The 19,629-nt window shown below is 40.5% G+C and overlaps 1 protein-coding gene across 11 annotated transcripts in view; it reads right to left on the bottom strand.

Annotated features, from left to right (window-relative positions):
* ADCY7 (adenylate cyclase 7) overlaps window positions 1-10,185 on the bottom strand; it is a 59,078-nt gene extending 48,893 nt beyond the window's left edge. For 3 of the 11 annotated variants that reach the window (XM_086847533.1, XM_086847537.1, XM_086847535.1), the window contains exons 1-2: window positions 10,038-10,165; window positions 9,578-9,612 (exon numbers count right to left, since the gene is read on the bottom strand). The gene's annotated coding sequence lies outside the window, so the exon portion shown is untranslated. The other 8 variants (XM_086847532.1, XM_086847528.1, XM_086847534.1 and 5 more) reach the window with 8 other exon arrangements.
* Between the last annotated feature and the right edge of the window lie 9,444 nt (window positions 10,186-19,629).

Here is a 19,629-nt window from a genome sequence, read left to right as displayed (position 1 = left end):
ATCTTCACCACATATTTCTTCTACTAGTATGCTTGAAATTATTGGGAAATATATGTAAAAAATTAAAAGTCCTAAGAAAGTATTTAAAAGTTTGCTGACTTCTCCATTGAGACAGGAAGGAAGTTAAAAGAATGTTTAAGCCTACTGACATAGCATTAATCTTTTTTCTGAATATTAATGTTAGCAGACATTTGTAGTAGAGCCTAAATCATAAAACTGTTTTTTTAAACCAAGCTTTTAGCATTTGGCTGCAGAGAAAACTCACCTTAGGTCAAAAGGTGATAAAAATTCATAAGAGAAGTGAGAAATCAGCATACAATTCTGAAAGGCTTTTTTCTTTTTGTAAACAATTCATAACCAAAAGCTATGTTTGGAAATACTGCAAGGAAGGTGCAATGACCCCTCAGGTTACTATCATGTTATTAAAAAAGGCTTTTTTTAAAAAGAGAATGGCAGGTGAATAAAATTCACTGTTGCCTATGTTCCATGCTGTTAGCTATACAGCAACACAGAAAGGAATTAACAATTAATGAATAGTTTATATAAATACAAGCAATCATCCCAAGCAGGTTGGAACTAGAGAAAACTACATCTTGCGATCATTCTGACTCTGGTTTTACTTCCAATAAAAAGGCACACAATATGGTTTGTGTGCTACAAATGGTCTGACCAAATTATCAAATTATCCAGATTTTAAAGATTTTTTAAAGGCTACCATGGCAAAGAAAACTACCTACCTAGTTACACAAACAAATTACCAGCAGATCAATTAAAACATGAGGACTAATAGCATGTAAAATTTCCCCTAGTAACTGCCAAGGTACAAACTGCCCTGTAAAGGAAAGCAGAATAATTTGTCCCACATTTACCTTATGTTGGATAACAGTATACACAGGTAATAACTAAAGCATTTTAACTTTCCCCCGTCAACATTTTGTGCAGCACCATCTTAGGCTATCATCTAAAAATTAATGTGTCCATAATTACCATGTTGTTCCCCTGGTGTAAGGATATACACATATGTTAGAAGATATTTGTGCAGCCTGTGTGCACTGCTGGGGGAGGTAAGGAAGCTCTGCTATCATAAGCAGCTCTGCTCTGTAATCACAAATCCCGCATGGCTGTCACAGGAGCCAACGCATATCTGAAGTCTGCCTGGACATTACTAAAGCTCTTTACACATAAAGTCCTTCATGTGACAAGGGGACATGGGAAGGGCCGGCTGGATGGCACTGCACTGAGGAAGGAGCAGCACTCAGCCTCCTCTGCTGAGAAAGACACCAACAAAGATCATCCACAATCACCTGGCTGTTCCCTAGCAGAACAGGTGGCAGGTGCATTTAAAAACCAGTTTTTCAGGTCTGAACTCAAATTGTATGGTAACCATGCAACAGACCACCCAAGGGTCTGTGACTGGCCAGAGGGTCACACAGCAGGAACAGGAATAATCAAAGGCTGCTTGGATCCTTCTCACAGAGCAAAGAAAAGCCCGTGCTGGAGGTGTCTTGTACAGGAACAGGGATATAGGAACCCTGGGAAGCATTGACCAAATCCTAAAGAACACTTCAAAGAAGGAAGATTTGGGAACAGCATGCTGTATAATTTGTTTTGCACCAACCAGCAATCGCTAGCATCACCTGGAAAACTTCTTAAAAAATTCCACCCACTACTAGCTGTATGTCTTTGTGACTGTCAGTTATCTCATGCCTCCAAGAGTGAAGTATTTCTAGCTCACAGGACTCCAAAAAAGTTTGTTTCCTTCAAAAAGACAGTCAGAACTGATTTTAATGTCTGGAGCATCTGTTCCCAAGGTCCAGGCTCAGTGAGTGGGTACAGAGAGGCAGCACCCAGATCCCTGAGGTGCTTAAAGCACTTGCATATGGGGTGGACACAAATACAGCTGGCTTCTTGCAAAGAAGGCAAAAATCAGAGTGATACCATCACCAACCCGCATTAAAAAAAAAAAGAGAACTTATTAAAATTCAACCACAAGGCTGAAAAGAATGGTGGAGTTGTTCCCTACTCAGACTTTGCAGATTTCCAATCCACTGCTCTGACAGCACAGTTCAGGTTACAGCAATTAAAAGTATTTCTGGACAACCTGATTTCCAATGTGTTAAGCAGCTGCCTTCAGAAGTGTTCTTAAAATACACAAGTTTCCAGGAGACATACACTGCCTTCTCCCTTCTGGTATCTCCAGAATCCCTTCCTATCAATGGCACTAACCCAAGCCTGATGCTGGATCAGGGCAAGTTCTTCCCAAGTCCCTCCTAGTATCATTATGCAATAATAATACAATATAAGTAGGTCTCCTCTGCCTGCCTCCATCCCATTTCTGTGAGGGCAGTGCACAGTTAAAGAAATTCTTCCTCCTCCCCACTTTTTTTGCCTCTTGAAAACCCTTCAGTTTCTACTGAGAATGAGAACATTTTTATAGCATGCAAAAACTGCAACAACTGATTCATGGCTTTCCAGTTCCCAGAGTTCCCATACTTTCTACAACCAACACTCCTCAGACTTATCAGTAAGTAGTAAGGTCAGCTGGGGGTTTTTTTGGCCACTGCTTCTTAAAAAATTGGCTGTTTGTAAATGCACAAGCCCAAAGAATGATGCCTGGAGTATTGATACACAGAATATGATGAAGCTGACATTCAGAACGACAAAAAGAAACAAGCACAATATTTTGGATTCTGACGCCTTCAGAACTGATACTTTAGTTAGTTTTCTTTATTTATACCAATAGATATTTATGTATCTTTACATATACACATTTTTACTGGCAGCAGAGAACTCCAGGAAAAGCATAGCCATGAACAATGCAGTTTAAAACAAGTACAGGAGAATCTATTTCCAAATACAGCTGCCTGCATAAAAGTAGGACAGAAATTATTTCAACATGTAAAACAAGTGTTTAATGCTACTCTGATAAACCAGTTTAGCTACAACTACATCCAAATTCCCTGTGTAAACATGCTTGATAAACGATAATGGAATACAGAGTTAATATAAGAAAAGAGCAACTCTTATTTCTTGCTTGAATCTGTCGAGAATTTTGAAAAGCAAAACTTCTCCTTTTACACTCCCAATATACTATTAATGAACTACAATTTAATCTCCTTTATCTAACAAGATTGTTAAATAATTGTTCTACACTTGACCAGAAGCAATTAACACCCACATGCAGCTCTGCTCAGACTGACAACCTGTGCCACTGAATTGTGTTCTACAACTCCACAAGTGAGCTCTGAACATGCAAGCAATCAACACATCAGCTCACTGGGGAAAATAAAACAGCCTGTGTGGAACTTCACCTTCTGTGGCATTGTTAAAACTGCATCAAATTGTTTTTACCAAGTAACTACACTGGGTTTTTCCCATTTCTTTGAAAGCTAAACATGGTGTTTGTACTGTTATCAAGTTCTCACTTTTTCAGAGCAACTCCTAGCTTTGAGTACCTTCCAATGCAAATTTTGTGTTATTATCTAATGTGCAACAACACTGCATTCTGCCTTATTTTAAAAGAGCAGCACCCTGACGAAGGAGGGAGCGGGGGGCTTGTAATTGTTACAATTAGCAATCTAAAAATAAAAAGTAAAAACTACTAAATTCAAAACAGGATACTCCTCAGGAACTTGACAAAAAAAACTAGATGATTTTTAAAATGTACTACAGTGAAATATTTTTACGTTCATTTCCTGCTATACAAGTAAAACAGAGGAAGAAAGCTCACTCTTAAGAAATACTGAAATTGGGATAACAATTTAACTGGCAATACCTCCAACCAAAACAGAGTCGTTTTTCCAGCATGTTTCAGAAGTATAACTTGGATAACCAGGAGCCTAATTTTACAGTATAGCCACCACTGACGAGGAGGGTATTCTCCCTGCCTGTCTCTCTAGAAGTTCAACAATATGTTCTGGCCACTTCCTCTAGCCTGGTTGTTCTGTTCCTACAGAGGAAAAAAAGTCATACTTAAAAAATGCTTATCTTATGAAAAAAACCTGCGTTTTGTCCATTTAGCTTCATGAATCATCTCTGCAGCAGGTCAGATGAGCACCAGTGCTGACTTCAGGGCGGGGTGGAAGCACAGGGGCAGGAAGTGAACAGAGCTGCTGGCTTTTAGTGACAGCTGCTCCTTGAGCCAGCTTAGCTGTACCATAAAAATCACAGCCTTCAGTGCACTTACTTCTGTGTTCATATTCAAAGTCATATATTTCTGGGAAATAAACGCTTTTTTTACCCAAACATCGTTAGTCATTGTTACATAACAAGTGAGCAGAAGGGGATCCAAAGTTCCCAAAAGAGGCTGTGCCCTCCTGAATATACACAAGACCTTGCTGGAAAAAAAAGAGAAGAAACATTAAATTCGCAAACAAGGTAGATACTCCATAGTGGAGCACAATTGGGCCCAAAAACCCCAAAACTCAATCTGCTCACAAGAATACAAAGTGACTGGTAGTTATGTCAAATATAGAGGAAGATAAATTTTAACCTCAAAACCAAGTTCCTGATTAAAATGTATTAGCAATGCCTACATACATTTAACATATTTTCTGTTATATTAGTTTATTGCAACAAACATGTATCTCACAAATACATAAACGTTTGTTTCCTTGGCATTGAAATGCAAATGCTTGCCATCTTCTCGGCTGAAACCACCAGCAAAGGAGCAGAAGGTCAGGCAAAAGAGTGGCAGGAGTGAGAAAGTCAGACAGCAGTACCCCAACTTCCTTTCAAATGATAAAACTGAAACCAAAATTCTCGTCTGCTACTGCAACTTATTTTTTAATTTATTTCTGCATGTGCTCAGTAGCAATAATAGGGGGAAAGAGAAAGACACAGAAAAACTCCAGTACAAAGTTCATCCTCTCTCAACTTGAGCCAATCTGGGTTTTTCCCCACAGCTTAAGCCTGAGCTTGTTTGAGGAAGCAGGTCCTGCCTGAAATACTGCAGCAGATGGGCTCAGGTTGACACGAGCCAGATGCTAAGAATATCTGGCATTTAAGTGATCAGGGCTTTATCACCCACTTCCATTAATTTCAGCCGAGTTTGAATTAACCTCGGTGAGCTCAGACTGTCCCAATACACCTTTGTGAGCGCCTTCCCAGCTGCACTTCTTGCCCAGCTCTTCCATGTGCTCTGTCATCCTACAGGAACACTTGTTCCCTCACCCTTTCGGTTACTTGGATGGAAAACACTATTCAAGTAAAAATTAGTCACTGCTAGGTGGTTTGATCACCAACTAGTTCTTTCAAAGAACCCCCAGAATGAATGTATATTTTTAATGTATATTTTTTTTAATAAAGCAGAAAATTTCCCAGACTAGACATTAAGTAAATAAGTAAATACTGACTAAAACCCAGGCTATATTACAAATGAAGAGCATCTTACTGCAGTATTTTATTCAACTCACTGAAATGCTAACTTATCATTCTTAGTCATAACAAAAATTCACGGAATGTAAAGTAACAACATAAACCCAAAATTATACAGTCACAGGTAAACTATTTCTACATTTTTCTACCTATAAAACACTAGGTTGTCTTCTTCCTTGAAATAAAGCAGGCAGTCTTGAGACTTGACAACTTTTTCAAAGCCCTTTAAAGCATTTTTTATTGATTCTGAGACTATGCTTGGGGCTTTATAACAACCCATTTACAAGGCAGCATTATTAAAAAAAAAAAAAAAAAAAAAAAAGAAATTACTGCTATTCTTGCTGAACACCTCAAAAAAATATAGTCCTTTTGTTGTGGACAACTTACATGACAAACAGTACCGAGCAGAAGGTGGCACAAAGCCCTGTCACTGTCCTTAAGCCATGCAGGACACTGGAGAATGAGCCTGAAAATTACCTCCTTCACTTTGCCAGAAGGCCCCAGCAGCAACCTGAGCAAACACACAGACACTGCAGTGAGCACAGCACACACAGAGCACTTGAGGGAGAAGCTGCCAGAAACAGCCAGCTCTGCTCAAAGGAACGCGTCCCCTTTGACTTACACCAGTTGCAGCCTTGGTAATCTTTGTTATTTATGTTTTTAACTAGAATCATTACTTATTCACTTTAGTTTTGTGCCCAGAGACAGAAGTTAAACACACCCTGTTGGTTCCTTCTCTCTAATTACAGACCAGCAGCTACTTTTAATACTGAGAAGGGGATTACAGAGCAGCTGTTAAGAGAGGGACATTTTGGCCATTAGCTGTGAAGGAAGTTCTTAGGAAAAGCGGTGCATACAGCCCTGCTACCACAGGACAGCCAGAGCTTTGACTTTGTTTCTTCTTTAAAGCTCCAACAGACCTGAAGCCTCTAAAACTGCAGGGCCTGTGCTGTAGAAATCAAACCAGCAGCTTGGCTGCTACAGAGGAGGAGGTTTGTTTATTTTTTATGAAAGTGCTATTGAAAAGAGACTTTACAAAACAAAGCTGTTTGAAGGGCACATTTTGACACATATCATAATTCCAAGGTGCTCAGCTAAAGCAATGTTTTGGTTAGAAAAGGAACAGCAGCCCCAGGTTCTACTTAAATTCTGCTGTTTAAGTAATCTAGACAAAATCATTCCACCTTTCACAACCTCATTCTATTAACTGAAGAGGTAACGCTCAGCAGTAGCAACATACACGTGGTGTGCAGGAAATATCATTACAGCATATTTTTGCTGTCATATGTTATTATTAAGCAAAGAAAAACACTTACAGAGGAAAGATCCAATGCATGGCTTTCCCCCCTGCCTGCATATATGGACTACCCTGCTGCTTAGCACCACAAGACAGAGCCTGGATCCTATTTGAGGAGCCTCAGGATGGTGTTAGATGTGAAAGACAAACAACAACAGTTACTTAAAGTGATTTCCAAGTCCCTAGAGGTAACAATGATAGTGCTTTTTATTATCATATAACAGTGCTGTAAAACTCCTAATTTTTTAAGACAGCAATTTTTTTCCAGACGGAAATGTTCTGGTTTTGTAAGAGATCCAAGACCAAGATCTTTACTGTTCTCAAAATGTAAAATAGAAAACTCTTTTTATTTTTTTTTGCAAACACAAGACAGATTCTTTGTGAAGTCCCTTGTAATGGCCTGAGGAAGATGTTGCACTTCCTTATAGTAATACAAGATGATGCACAGTGCTTACAAACTATTTCACACTGCAACATCCTGTCAGTTTAGCAAATAATCATCTTTAAACTTTGCAGATGCTAGTTTAAAAGATGATCTCCCTCTCTGCAGTACTCAGCCTTTGAAAGAACCAGTTAACTCCTCAAATGGCGCTTTAGAGACACTGCACTTCACAATTGGAATATTGACCGGGTTTATTAGGGAAGGAAGGAGAGATCTTTGGCTCGAGCAGGTCCCGGCTTTCACCCGAAAAGCCTTGTTGGTTTAAGGAAGGTCTGTAAGTCTTTGACAAGCTGAGCTCGCAGGCAGCTCCGGAGACTTGGGAGCTGTCAGAGAGAGCAGAACAGCGGAGAGCAGCGAGTGGCAGCTCAGTGGCACCGAGCCTCCCGTGGCACCCACAGCACAGCCCATTCCTGCCCAGCTGCTCCTACTCACCTCAGCCCTGACTTCCGAGGACAATACAACACTCCTACATTCACACAAAACCCTAGGTATTTCTATACAGAAAAATCCCAAATGATGTCTGCAATACATAAGCTTTGCAGATGCTGAGTGCACTGTATTAATCTGAAACAAATCCAGGTAGTCTGGATCCTTTTTCAGAAGGATAAAACATAGCTTCAAGACAGTCTATAAGACTGAGGGAACAATAACTGGGTGAAGTATTTCACCCTATATTTTATAGGCTTCATAATAAGTTAAAATCGGAATTTTGATAAATTCTGTAATATTAAACCCAAGTCAAAGTTGTAACACAAGAATAAGTCTAAGATTTCAGTTTAGAGATTTTATTGTAATCCCACGGGGAATACTGTCTTTTTCTATTTTTAAATCCAAGAACAACAGGCAATTACACCTACACCCACCTTAATAGAAAACAGTGATCATCACCCCTAGGCTTACACCTTAAACTAATTAGCTCTCAGCCAGCACCTTCTCTTTCACTTAGCACAAGCCATGAGGACATAAATACCCACATACATTAGGGAATGAAGTCTCTCCCTTGTTTACTCTTAATGGTGTTGACTTTAGCTTCATTAAGAAAAATTTAAGAAGTTTAATGGCTGCTTTACAAGAACCCCCAATGACCCTAATTGTTGTTACTAATGGCTTCTGGAAGCAAAATTAACATGCTATAATGGCCATTAGAAATCCGTATTGGCTTAATGTTTCCAGAGAGGTATTCCACATACCCCTCGGTTTCTGTTCCACACTTCTGGATAGGAGGAAACTGTCAAGGTGTGGTGACTTTGGCAATACTGTTTTTAATGTCACCCACTGCAAGACTTTTTCATAAATACTTAATTCACTGCAAACACAAACAAACCATGAGTGCCACGATATCACAGGTTGTACCATACACCTCAACACATTCTTTTTCCACCTACAGGGGATCATAAAAATCTTTCCAGATCAGGACTTAAGCATTTGAAAGATCAGGATACCTAAACAAGCAAAAATTTTATTTACTTTTGACCTAGACACAAACATTAAAAACCTCCTGGACTTTTGCCCTCCTGGAATCCTCCATGCTTAAAAATAGTATTGGAAATTATTCTTATTAGTCTTCAAAACAGAATTTCTTTATAGTAATTATCCTTTTTAGACATACAGACATTAAGTAAATAAGTTGGTACATTTTTTTCTTTGTTTGTTGGTTTTTTGTCGGGTTTTTTTTTTTTAGGTGAGTTACTTGTAAAAGTTCCCAGGTCCCTCTTTTCTATTAAAAAAACCCAAACAAAACCCCAAACAAACAAACAAAAAACCAAAAACACACACAAAAACCCAAAACAACAGAACAAAACAAAAAAACCACACCACCCAAACCCCTCCATCATGAATCTTGGCAGACAGCAGTAGGGTCACTAATACAGGTATATTTACAGCCTATTTCCCGCTATGAAGAAATTTTCATATTGCAGTGCCCAGATGCTTTATTTCCTATAATAAATCTCAACCTCTTCAGAATCAAATCCAAAATTTTAAGGTACATTTGTGTGGATTTTCCCCATCTCGTATTTGCACAGCTCTTATCACAGCATGGTCTTGGGCCACAACCAAGCATGTCAGGCTCTCAGTAGTAATACAAATAAAATATAACACATCTGACAGGACAAAACCAGACTTCTATGCTGAACCAAATTCAAACATTACACTGCATATTTACTTTGCGTGTCCAGAAAGGGTTTCAAAGCGTTTCTGCCCAGTTCTCAGCACTTGTGCTGATCACATCCTTACTGCTTATGACAGAAGTCTCAGGCTTAACAGACCTGGGTACAGTCCTGGCTCGCTGGTGATGACATGCTCCTGTCCCAGGATATCCCTCACCTGCCACTGGCAAAAACATCACATCCCAGCAAGAGTCATCCGACGCTATACTGTATGTTTTAAAGTGTTTAACCCCTTTATTAACACTTGTTATAAAAATGCTATGACACATCCCATGGAGATTAGAAATAACTTACCTATTCAGCAGTAAAACAAGACACAAAGCAAACTTCTGCAAAAAGACACAAACCAAACTTCTGCTGATGTTTCAAGCTCACGCTGGTATTTAAGTACCTCTTTCAACAGCTTAAAGCCCTATTGTGTTAAAAAGCTGCAATTCAAAAAGGATCTGGAATACCCTCTACTAAAAACAACTCAGCTTTTGAGCGCAAAAGATAACCCCCAACTTCATTCACGTGCCAATACTCAGGCCTCGCAGATTTACCAGATCCGCCTTTTCCCAGCAAAATAAACTTGGAGAAAAGCTTTATGGGCCTCAATATTTGTTCCCTGTTCCCAGGTGTATCAAGTGGTGGTAGTAAATAGCCATTACACTGGAAACCTATCGAGCCTTCGACTCCTCGTGTCGCGGTTCGCTCAGCGCTACCCCCGAGCCCTCACCCCGCGGGGCATCTCCCCTCCCGGGCGGTCTCTCACCTGCGGCCGGCGGCAGAGCAGCGGGCTGGGGCTGGGGCTGGGAGCGGGCTCTGCTGCTCCTCCTCCCGCTCCTGCCGCCGCCCGAGGTGTCTCTGGGGCCCGCCGAGCCTCCCCGGCCCGGCGGGGGCGGGCCCGGCGGCATCGCCCCTCCTGCCTCTGCCTCTCCTCCTGGCGGGGAGCGCCGCCGGCACCTCCGGGGATGGTCCGAGGGGCTCCCTGCCGCCACCAGGGGATCCCTGCCACCGTGAGGGGCTCCCTGCCGCCACCAGGGGATCCCTGCCACCGTGAGGGGCTCCCTGCCGCCGCCAGGGGATCCCTGCCACCGTGAGGGGCTCCCTGCCGCCACCAGGGGATCCCTGCCACCGCCTGGGGCTCCCTGCCGCCACCAGGGGATCCCTGCCACCGTGAGGGGCTCCCTGCCCTCGGCTGGGCCTCCCTGCCTCCGTAAGGGGCTCCTTCCCACCGCCCGGGGATCCCTGCCACCGCCTGGGGCTGCTTCCCACCGCTCGGGCTCCCTGCCCTCGGCTGGGGCTCCCTGCCGCCGTGAGGGGCTCCTTCCCACCGGCCGGGGCTCCCTCCCACCGTGAGGGGCTGCCCCCCCAGCTCTGCCCCGCTCCGCGTCTGCAGCGCCCCGTGCCCCTCACAGCTCGGGGGTCCGTGTGTCCCCCCATCAGCGTTCACGCTGTACCGCAGTGGAAACTAATTTCTGCCCGGGACTCTGAAAAATACAAAAGTTTTTAGTCGTTTTTTTTTACATCTGGCCGCTGCTGCGGTGGCTCCGGCAGGGCTCCCAAGCTCGTCACAGCCAGGCTGCAGGGCACAAGGGACCAGAGCAGGCGGCACACGAGGGACCTGCCCGTGGCTGCAGCCACCCCACGGCACCCGGCTCCCGCTGCCACTGCCTTGGGTCCCCCAGACCTCTCCCTGCGGGTTTCACTGCCCTGGCACTGAGCATCAAGCCTCCAACTTATGGCTACTAATTCAGACGGAGCCTGGCTCTACCACACGTCAAGTCCAATGCAAAGCTCGCTGGAGGCAGCAGAAAGAATGCTGATTTCCATGAATTTTTGGATTAAGCTTATCTGGTGAGCTGTTAGTCACTGGCAACCACACACAGCCCACGGCAGGCAGGTGTGTGCCCAGCTACCTGCAGCTACAGCCATGTGTTAGTCATCCATGGACGTAGCATTACTGCAATAATTCCTTAGTAACTAAATACAATCTGTATTTGTGTCCTGCCAGCCAGCTGGTGCTTTCCCCTGTCTGTAGGCCCGAGAGATGTGCTTCAATTGACTCTGGGAGGGAGCAGCAGCTCAGCACACACATCACAGGCATGACAGGTTTCTGTGACTCTCTAAGCTCCTGCTCCAATATTGCTGGGAAAATAGAAAAGGCTGTGTTTTCTGAGGCTGCCTAGCCTAGCAATCATTAGGATGATTGCAGGCTGAATTTTGGAAAGGAATTTAAATCCAGTTTCAGCGATGTGAGACATTAGATAAGGAATACAGCTGGGGAAATGGTTACATACATGAGGCACCGGACTGTGCAGCAAGACAACTGGACTCTGCTCCTCTGAACCCTGCCTTGCAGTGCTTTCATGTTCAGTCCTGGGCAAGGTACCTAATCATACCTTGGTCTTCCTGCTCCTGTTTTGGACATAGTGTCCAAAAACACCCAGAAATTACAGGAGCACTCAGATGGAAGCAGTGCACAGGCTGTTCAGACCATTTCTTAGGGGAGAGGAGAAGGATCTTCCAGTAAAAGGATTGTTAAAAAGAATTGTCTTCACTGGAAGTTGGATCAGATAACAAGATTTTAAAAAACAGCAGGAAATGGAAAATACATTGTTCTGCTGAGATCATAAATGGAGTTGTTTCAGAACAGATGGACTCAATTTGTCACTTCATCAAAATTTTGTGGACCTTCCGAGCACACAGATTGCTTAACATCATTTCTGCATACCCACAAAAAGTATTTGCTATCCCAGAGTAAGATCTAACATTCCTGCATGATTCAACACGACTGACATCGTAGGGGTTTTTTAATGGCAGCAGCTCCAAAGCATTCCAAGTACTTTATGTACACTGTTATGCAGATTACTCTTAAACTATCAGCAATTACTATAACATATTTTTAGAAAAAAAATGTAAAAAAAAAAGAAAACCTCAAAATATAAAAATGAATATCCAGTTCACTGCCTCCTGCCTGTGTTACATACAGAGCTCCCCTGTTCTTTTCTCTGCTGCTGAGGTTTCAGCGCTGGCAGCTGGTTCTCACAGCAGATGCTACCACCCCTTACTGGAGAGCACCTGGCACTGCTGGGAGCCTGCTCAACGCCACCACCCAAGCACGAGGTTCTGTCCTGGGCCAGGAAAGTGACAGCATCTCACCTGTGCTCCTAGTGGCTTATCTTCTTGCCTCTGTAAATAAATCCAAAATAAATTTCCTCTGCTTATGTGGTGGCTGCAAATGTCGAATGTTATGGAAATGTAGGCCTTCATTGGAGGTCCATCTGAAATGTTCAGACTTGAACACAGCAATCCCTAGGGCTGTATTTGCTTCTGTGAAACCTTTCTTCACAGACAAACAACCATTATTTTCAAGCTCTTGCATAGAAAAATATCCAAAAACTTTACAATTATATGTACATATTGAGCATATAAAGTCTGAGTATTAAACACACAAATCTAATCTTTCTCAAGATTGAACTGGATAACCGTATCATAAATAGTCTTAAAGATTTTTTTAAAATGCATCACATTGGCTGATAAAAATTGAATAAAATATTTTTTTTTCCATTTTCTGTGTAACTTATTTGTAGATAGGATGTTTAAAACAAATGGAGTTGCAAAGTGCATTATAGAGCATTATAGGAGTCTGTTTTGTACAATTCAGATGTGTGCTTCAGTGTAAATTGCCACAGTACTCAGGGCCATGAATCATTATGAGACAGAGAAAGACCATTATTTTTAAAAGAAGCAGATAGAAAAAAACCAGTAAACTTCAGCTATAATTCTCATGTGAGGGGTTTATATTTTTCTCTTAGTAAGTCACCGTGGGTTGAATCTGCCTTCAGTTTGTCTGTGCTTGTACTATTTGTAGTAAAGAGGATGACAGCATTTGGTTCTAAATAATTTCATTTCCAAATATTTCAACACTCAGATTTTCAGTGGCTCCCATAAATGAGTCAGTTAGGACTCAAAGAGTGGTTACTGACCAAATGAAGGTATGCAATGAGAAATATATTTATAACCTCAGAAAATATTATTGTAAACCTTCAGGAAAAATTTGAAAATTAATATAGAGCAGACTCTTCTGTGGGTTAGACATTATATAAAGTGTCGCAATATGTTAAGTTGTACTTGTAAAATTAGCAGGTAGACTTTTAATATATTCACTTCTTTTAAATATTCCTTTGATGTCCTGCAACACCACAGCATGCAGGGTAGCATGCTTTACCCTGCTGCCTTTTTGTAGTTCCTCAAATACCCCAAAACAGTGACCAAGACAACTGTAATTTCTGCTTTTTGTCACTAATTTCATGATTCTAATTCAGAAAAGCAGAAATAAAATGTTGTTTTTAATGAACTCTACAGTAGGAAGTATTTATTAGAATATTGTTTGTTTGTTTGTTTTGGATGAGATTTAGCATCTATTTTTCAGTGTGCATCCGCACACATTCCACTCTCTGGCCACTGATCAATTTAGAGAATGAGACAAACAACTTGAGCAAATTATTTGCTATTTCCTGTAAAGATATCTAATAATAGAACAATCCCAATGTGCTAGGCATGACATGTTATGGAAAGATGTACTAAGACATTATTTTGAGCTGGTACATTGCTGTCACCTTCACTTACAGGCCAATATTACAATCAGTTGCTGAAGACCATTAGGTTTATGCTGCTAAGTGCAGAAGCATCTCACTGCATCAGCCTGGCCAAAGAGAAGGCAGAATTTCTCTGCTGTTACTTGGTTTGCATTTTTGGCTCTTGGATCCATTGAACAAACTTTGGAGAATAATTTGCTGCTTTCTGTAAACAGAGCATGCCTGTTTCTTTGGAGACATGGAAAGTTAATCAGGTCTCTTGTCCTATTTGCTACTTGTTTGAAAGTTGTCAAAGACTCTTAGCTGACTTGGAAAGACAATCATCTGTTCCAGCATTCCAGACTTCATTAAAGTTAGTGGGACAACAAAAACTTCTCCAAAGAAAACTTAAAGTGCACAGCACTGGGAAATGATAACCAGGGAAGGTACCAAGTGTACAAAAAACTGTGTGATTGAGGGGCTTTTGCAGAGTTTCCCAGAGGTACTAAAGGAGTTAGGAATACAAGTCTCACCACTTGCAGCTCTAGAACCTGGGCTAGAAAGTTTTGTTTGAATTCTTGGATTAACAACCAAAAAACCACCTGTATCTCCTTTCCTGTCCATGCTTAAGATTCTATCTCCAGGTCAAGAAAATCATTATTCCTTGAAAAATTGGTGCCTGGGTAATTGCTTAAACCTTTTTACCTGTACTTGCAGGTGTGATTTGTACTGAACCAAGGCCTTCAGATCAGCCTGGGCTTTAACCCTTTCTGTATGTTCAAGATGACCTGTAATAAAATTGAACATTTTCTTCTAGAAATACAATTACTCTCAACAATGACAGATGATCTGGTCTATGGCTTCCTAGAAAACTGTAAGATGGTCTTTACTGAGGAGTCACTCTTTTTATTAATTGGTAAGTTACACAAGAAAGGAAAATAAAGGAAAATAAGGCCATTTCCCTATTAGGTGCCCTAAAACTGCAGGTGGAATTTGTCACAAAATGGAAGATGTTATTGACTGAAAGAATATAGAAAAGAACAGATCATTTTATGTTCACAGTAAATGATGAAACTATTTAGCTAACTGTTTTCAATTTGCACAGAATCTCTGCATTAGTAACCTGCATTAGTATAACTTCTATACTGGAAAAAAAGAATAATACATTGGAAAAATCAGTAAGGAACAAATGGACCATGCATATTAGTAGGAGAAAATGCTGTTATGTAAATTGGAATACTGTTGTAGAACACAAAGTTCTAAAAGAATCCACTAGGAAACATGGATTTATTGACAAAAAAAAACCCCAAAAAACCCAAAAACCTACCCAAACCTGTTACAAATAAATTTTAAAAGCGTGTGGACAAACTTCATCTTCATCAAGCTTCATTGTAGCCCTATTATAGTGAAACCAATGAAGTAAAAATTATTACCTGAGGATGTAGCCTTTCATGTTATCTCAATGAGCTTACAGAAGTAACTTACCTCTTGAAGATTAGTTTATTTAGATCACAATGGGGATTTTAAAAGAGAGACTACAAAGCAAAAACATAATCCACCCTTTATTTTCCTTTATGCTGAGAAACTGAGTGTGTTTTCCTCCACGTAGTTGGTATTTTCAAACAAACCAATATAATAACTGCCACAAACCTGAGAGGGAGTAAGGTGGAAAATACTTTACTGTCTTACTGTCCTGAAATCACAGTCCTGCTTGCTATTAGTGAAATCAGTGGAAGAACTCCCCTTAAATTCAAACAGGCTGTGGTAATTCTTAGAGTAAGGCAAAAGAATAACCTCAAATTTCCAACAGCAAAGGTTTCTCTCTTTACAATAAAATCTTAGAATTTATTGATGTAGCAACATTAAAATTATGTTCATACTGCATCTTCACTACATTTGTTTTAAGTACAACAGATTATTAACTGAAACAAGCTGAGCAGTGATTAATTTCATGAGGTAAGATTGTCTGGTGCTTTAGCATGTCCACATGATAGTTGGTTGTACTGGCACTACAATAATTTTTTTCATCGTGGATAGACTACTGAACTGGGAAAAAAGCTGGCTAGACTCTAACAGGACTGTGTCCAAAATGCATACTCTCTGTTCTTTAAAAATGATCCATCCAGCTCATAAAATTTAATCTCAGGCAAGGCTGGCAGCCAGTTTGGGATACAGGACAGCTGTGATGTGCTATGCAGGCCAGATGAGGCACAACGGTAGGAAAAGCCTGTAAAACCTGAGACACTGATGAAGACACTAAAGAAGAAATGAAAATAAATAACTTGCCAATAATGACATCTGAGAAATAAACATCAGTCCTAATTTATTTCCTTTCAGTGTTTCACCAGCTCATCACAATTGTTTATTATAGTTTTCACTCACTAAGCAGTACCAGATCATTAGGACTTTCACAAATGTACAAACACAGTAATTATAGTTCACAACTACTGCATTTTTCTGGACAGGTTTTTATGTCTAACTGTGATCACTTTATTCAATAGAAATAAAGTGCAGTAATGCATTTGAAGATTTAGGTGTTGTTTTGGTTTGTTTTTTAAAAATCAGACTGTCCATGCAAGGTAAAGTGACCAGAAAAATGCTCTCCTGTAACTGCAGAGGTTGGATTCCCTCTTTTTCACATTAATGCCTCAGCTTCCAGATTCTCAAGGTCTGTATTTGCCTGTACTCTCCAAGAAGTTTGTTCTGCTTCTGACAGACCATGATGTGACTTTGTTCTGAAGAGCTCACAAGTCTGACTCGTTACAAAGCACTTGGTGTAGGAGAGCAGGTCCAGAGCAGTGTGGTGTCTGTCCAAGCCAAAGCTGCCCCTGTGCACAACAGGACAGCCTCTTTCTTGGAGCCAGTGTTGCTCTTACCCTCTTGGCTTCTCACTCTACTAACACTGTGCCTATATTTTTTTGCAACAAATTTCAGTTTTCTCAGTTCTACCCTTAGATTAGTGAGATTCTGTGGGTAGTTATCAGTACCTGAAGGTGGTATTGTCTGCATACAAAAAACATTTTAAAGCAGAAGCCTTCAAACGACCTTTAGTAGCTGGAGTTGGTGGCTTAGACACTGCACAGAAGCAATTCAGTAGTGACACACACTGCAGGTCAGACATACTTGAAATTGTCAGCAATTATGCTTTATGACATTATCTTGACAGATAAAAGTTGATATCATAACATCAGGTTAGTAAGATGCTTTGGGATGAAAAGAACGTTACAGAAACAAGTACATTATTTTATAAGTTATTCCTCCCACGCCCCATGAAAAATTTTGAAAAGGAAAAGCAAACACACATTGAAGGAAACCAATATGAAAGATTTCTGCCTGCTGTTGGGTTAGCCATTGATTTTTCCGACTGAGAATGTCTTTTCATAGTTACTGATTACCAGGCAACCACAAAGGAGTTTGATTCAAGGTCCACTATAGTGAAGACGGAAAAAACCCCAACCCAGCCTTAATCCGTCTCTTACTTATTGTAAGAATGATCAACAGTCCTGTTTGGAAAAGGGTCACAGGAGGAGGGAAATGCAAACAGCAACCATTAATGCACATTTCATCTGAACCGCATCATGTTATTTTTGTAAGAAAAATATTTCTTCACAATCCTGGTGCAATTATCTGTTGTGTACAGACCTGCAAGATGTATTTGGGGATTTTGCTTTTTTTTAAGATGAGAACTTTAAGTTCAGAACAGATATTTTTGTGTTACATTGCCAGGCAGCAAAAATGAGCAATTTGAACCAGGATTATTTTCAGATTTTGCTGTCACCAAATCTAGCACAACAAATGAACTTTAGACCCGGGAAAATGCAGCCGAGAGTGCAGATTAGTTTCACTAACAGCTATTCAGAAACATTTGATTGCTTAATGATCTTTAAGCTCAAGAGTCAAACATTGCTTCATACAGAACAGAAATCATTTTATATACCCACACAAGAGCATTTTATTTATTTTAAACAAGCAAAGCACTCACCGAATTTGCACTCATGGTTACTCAGATTTCTCTACCACCACACAAATGCATTCTTTACAAGCCAGCTCTTGCATAGAGTCAAGTGGGGTTTTTTTCTGGCAGTTTTGCACTATGGGAAAGTAGGACTTCATTCTACAGAGAGCCAAAAAAATCAGCCTCACATCCCAACATTAGATTGTCAAATAATATACAAAGAAACTAGCTTCAAAAATGGATATATGAGTGCTAAGGGGACATACTCCTACTTCAGACTGCGCAATCAAAGGGTTTTTGGTCTATTTTCCTTAAAAGAGCTGCTGTAGGAGCAGGAAATACCCTTCTTAAAGCACTAACGATCTGCAGCGTCACTATAACCTGTTGGACAGCACTTGAAAAATGTCACATTTAGCACCAAAAAACAAAGGGTGGGCTCAGAGTTGTAAAAGGATTAGGAAACTCAATGCAGCAAGTTTCAAATGCCAAGAGCTATTTAGACCTGCTACAGAGCAGAGACACCTTCAGGAGATCCACTGCTGAGGTCATTGGGTATCCCACAGGTGCAGAGCAAAGGGACCCACAGCACCTCACTTCCACACATCTTGGAAGCGAAAAGATGCCATTCCTCCAAATGGAGGTATTTTTTATGCAGAGGATACCCAAGATTTTCATCTTCCCCCACTTGTAGGTGTACTCAAATAATTTTCAGGATCCCATCAGCTTTTTAGGATTAACTTACAGCAAAATAAAATTCACATTCTTTTTCTTGCCCAGTTTCATCCGTATCTTGCACTGCTACAGGAAGGAGTAAATGGGAACAAGCCATCTCTGAGCTGGCTACTGCCAAGAGAAAGGCCCAATGAACAGCATGGCCAAGATGCCCAACAAAGGCACCACACTTCTCTCTTACAAGTTTTTGGAGTCCACAGATTAGTAAAATTATTGCAGTGGGCCAACCACTAAATACACAAAGAATTAAAATCAAATATTAAAAAAAAAAACCTGATCTAAGTTATCTGAAATGCACATAATTTGATCTAGCACTACCATGCCCAAGTAACAGCTACTTTCTGTCTCTTTCTGTTTTCTTTTCAAGCAGGTATTTGACAGAAACTTTGGGCTTTTAAAGACTCAATAAAGCCATTTCAATTTTAATTCCCATGTTACTCAGGACATTAAGTAACTTGAAAAGAATTCTTGATGTTGGATATTTCTTTCCCTGGGATCATCTCAAACATCCTAACAATCAGCTTTGAAGGTTAGTTCATTAGGCTTCAGAGCAAACTACTACAGGGAAGAGCCTAAGCGTACTTTGGCACAGAAAAATCTACAACCATGAAGAAATTAAGCACCACAAGAACAGCAAAGCTGTTTTCAACCTGTAGATAGAAATAATGAATAATGTATCTGTCAGAACTGCTAGTAAATAACTCCTGGAAATACAGTCAAGACACACGTTTATATCACTGCACCCAGAAAACATGTTTGAGGAAAAGTTTTGAAAGCACTACAAATTAAGTTGAATATAAAGCTCTCAAAATCTGCACTCTCAAGACAAAGAGTTCTAAGACATACTAAACTTGATTCTTAGAAAACTATTTTGCATTGTTAAGCAAAATACTCAAGTTCTAAGAATCAGCAGAATAATCATTTCTTTGCCCTTTAACAGTAGCTGGAATAATTCACTTCTTTTTTGTTACAGCCTCTAAATAGGTAAATATACTCCCTTCTTGAGTAATTACACACTTTATCTCCTATGGTTTTTACTCTCTAGGAAATAATGTTGGAGTTGAACATTCAGTTTTAAGCTCTATCATGAGTTGAAA

Source organism: Cyanistes caeruleus, chromosome 12 (genome assembly GCF_971803275.1).
Source record: "Cyanistes caeruleus chromosome 12, bCyaCae1.hap1.1, whole genome shotgun sequence".
NCBI classification, from domain to species: Eukaryota; Metazoa; Chordata; class Aves; order Passeriformes; family Paridae; genus Cyanistes; species Cyanistes caeruleus.
Note: the sequence above shows the minus strand (reverse complement) of the source record. Positions and strands in the feature narration are given on the sequence as shown.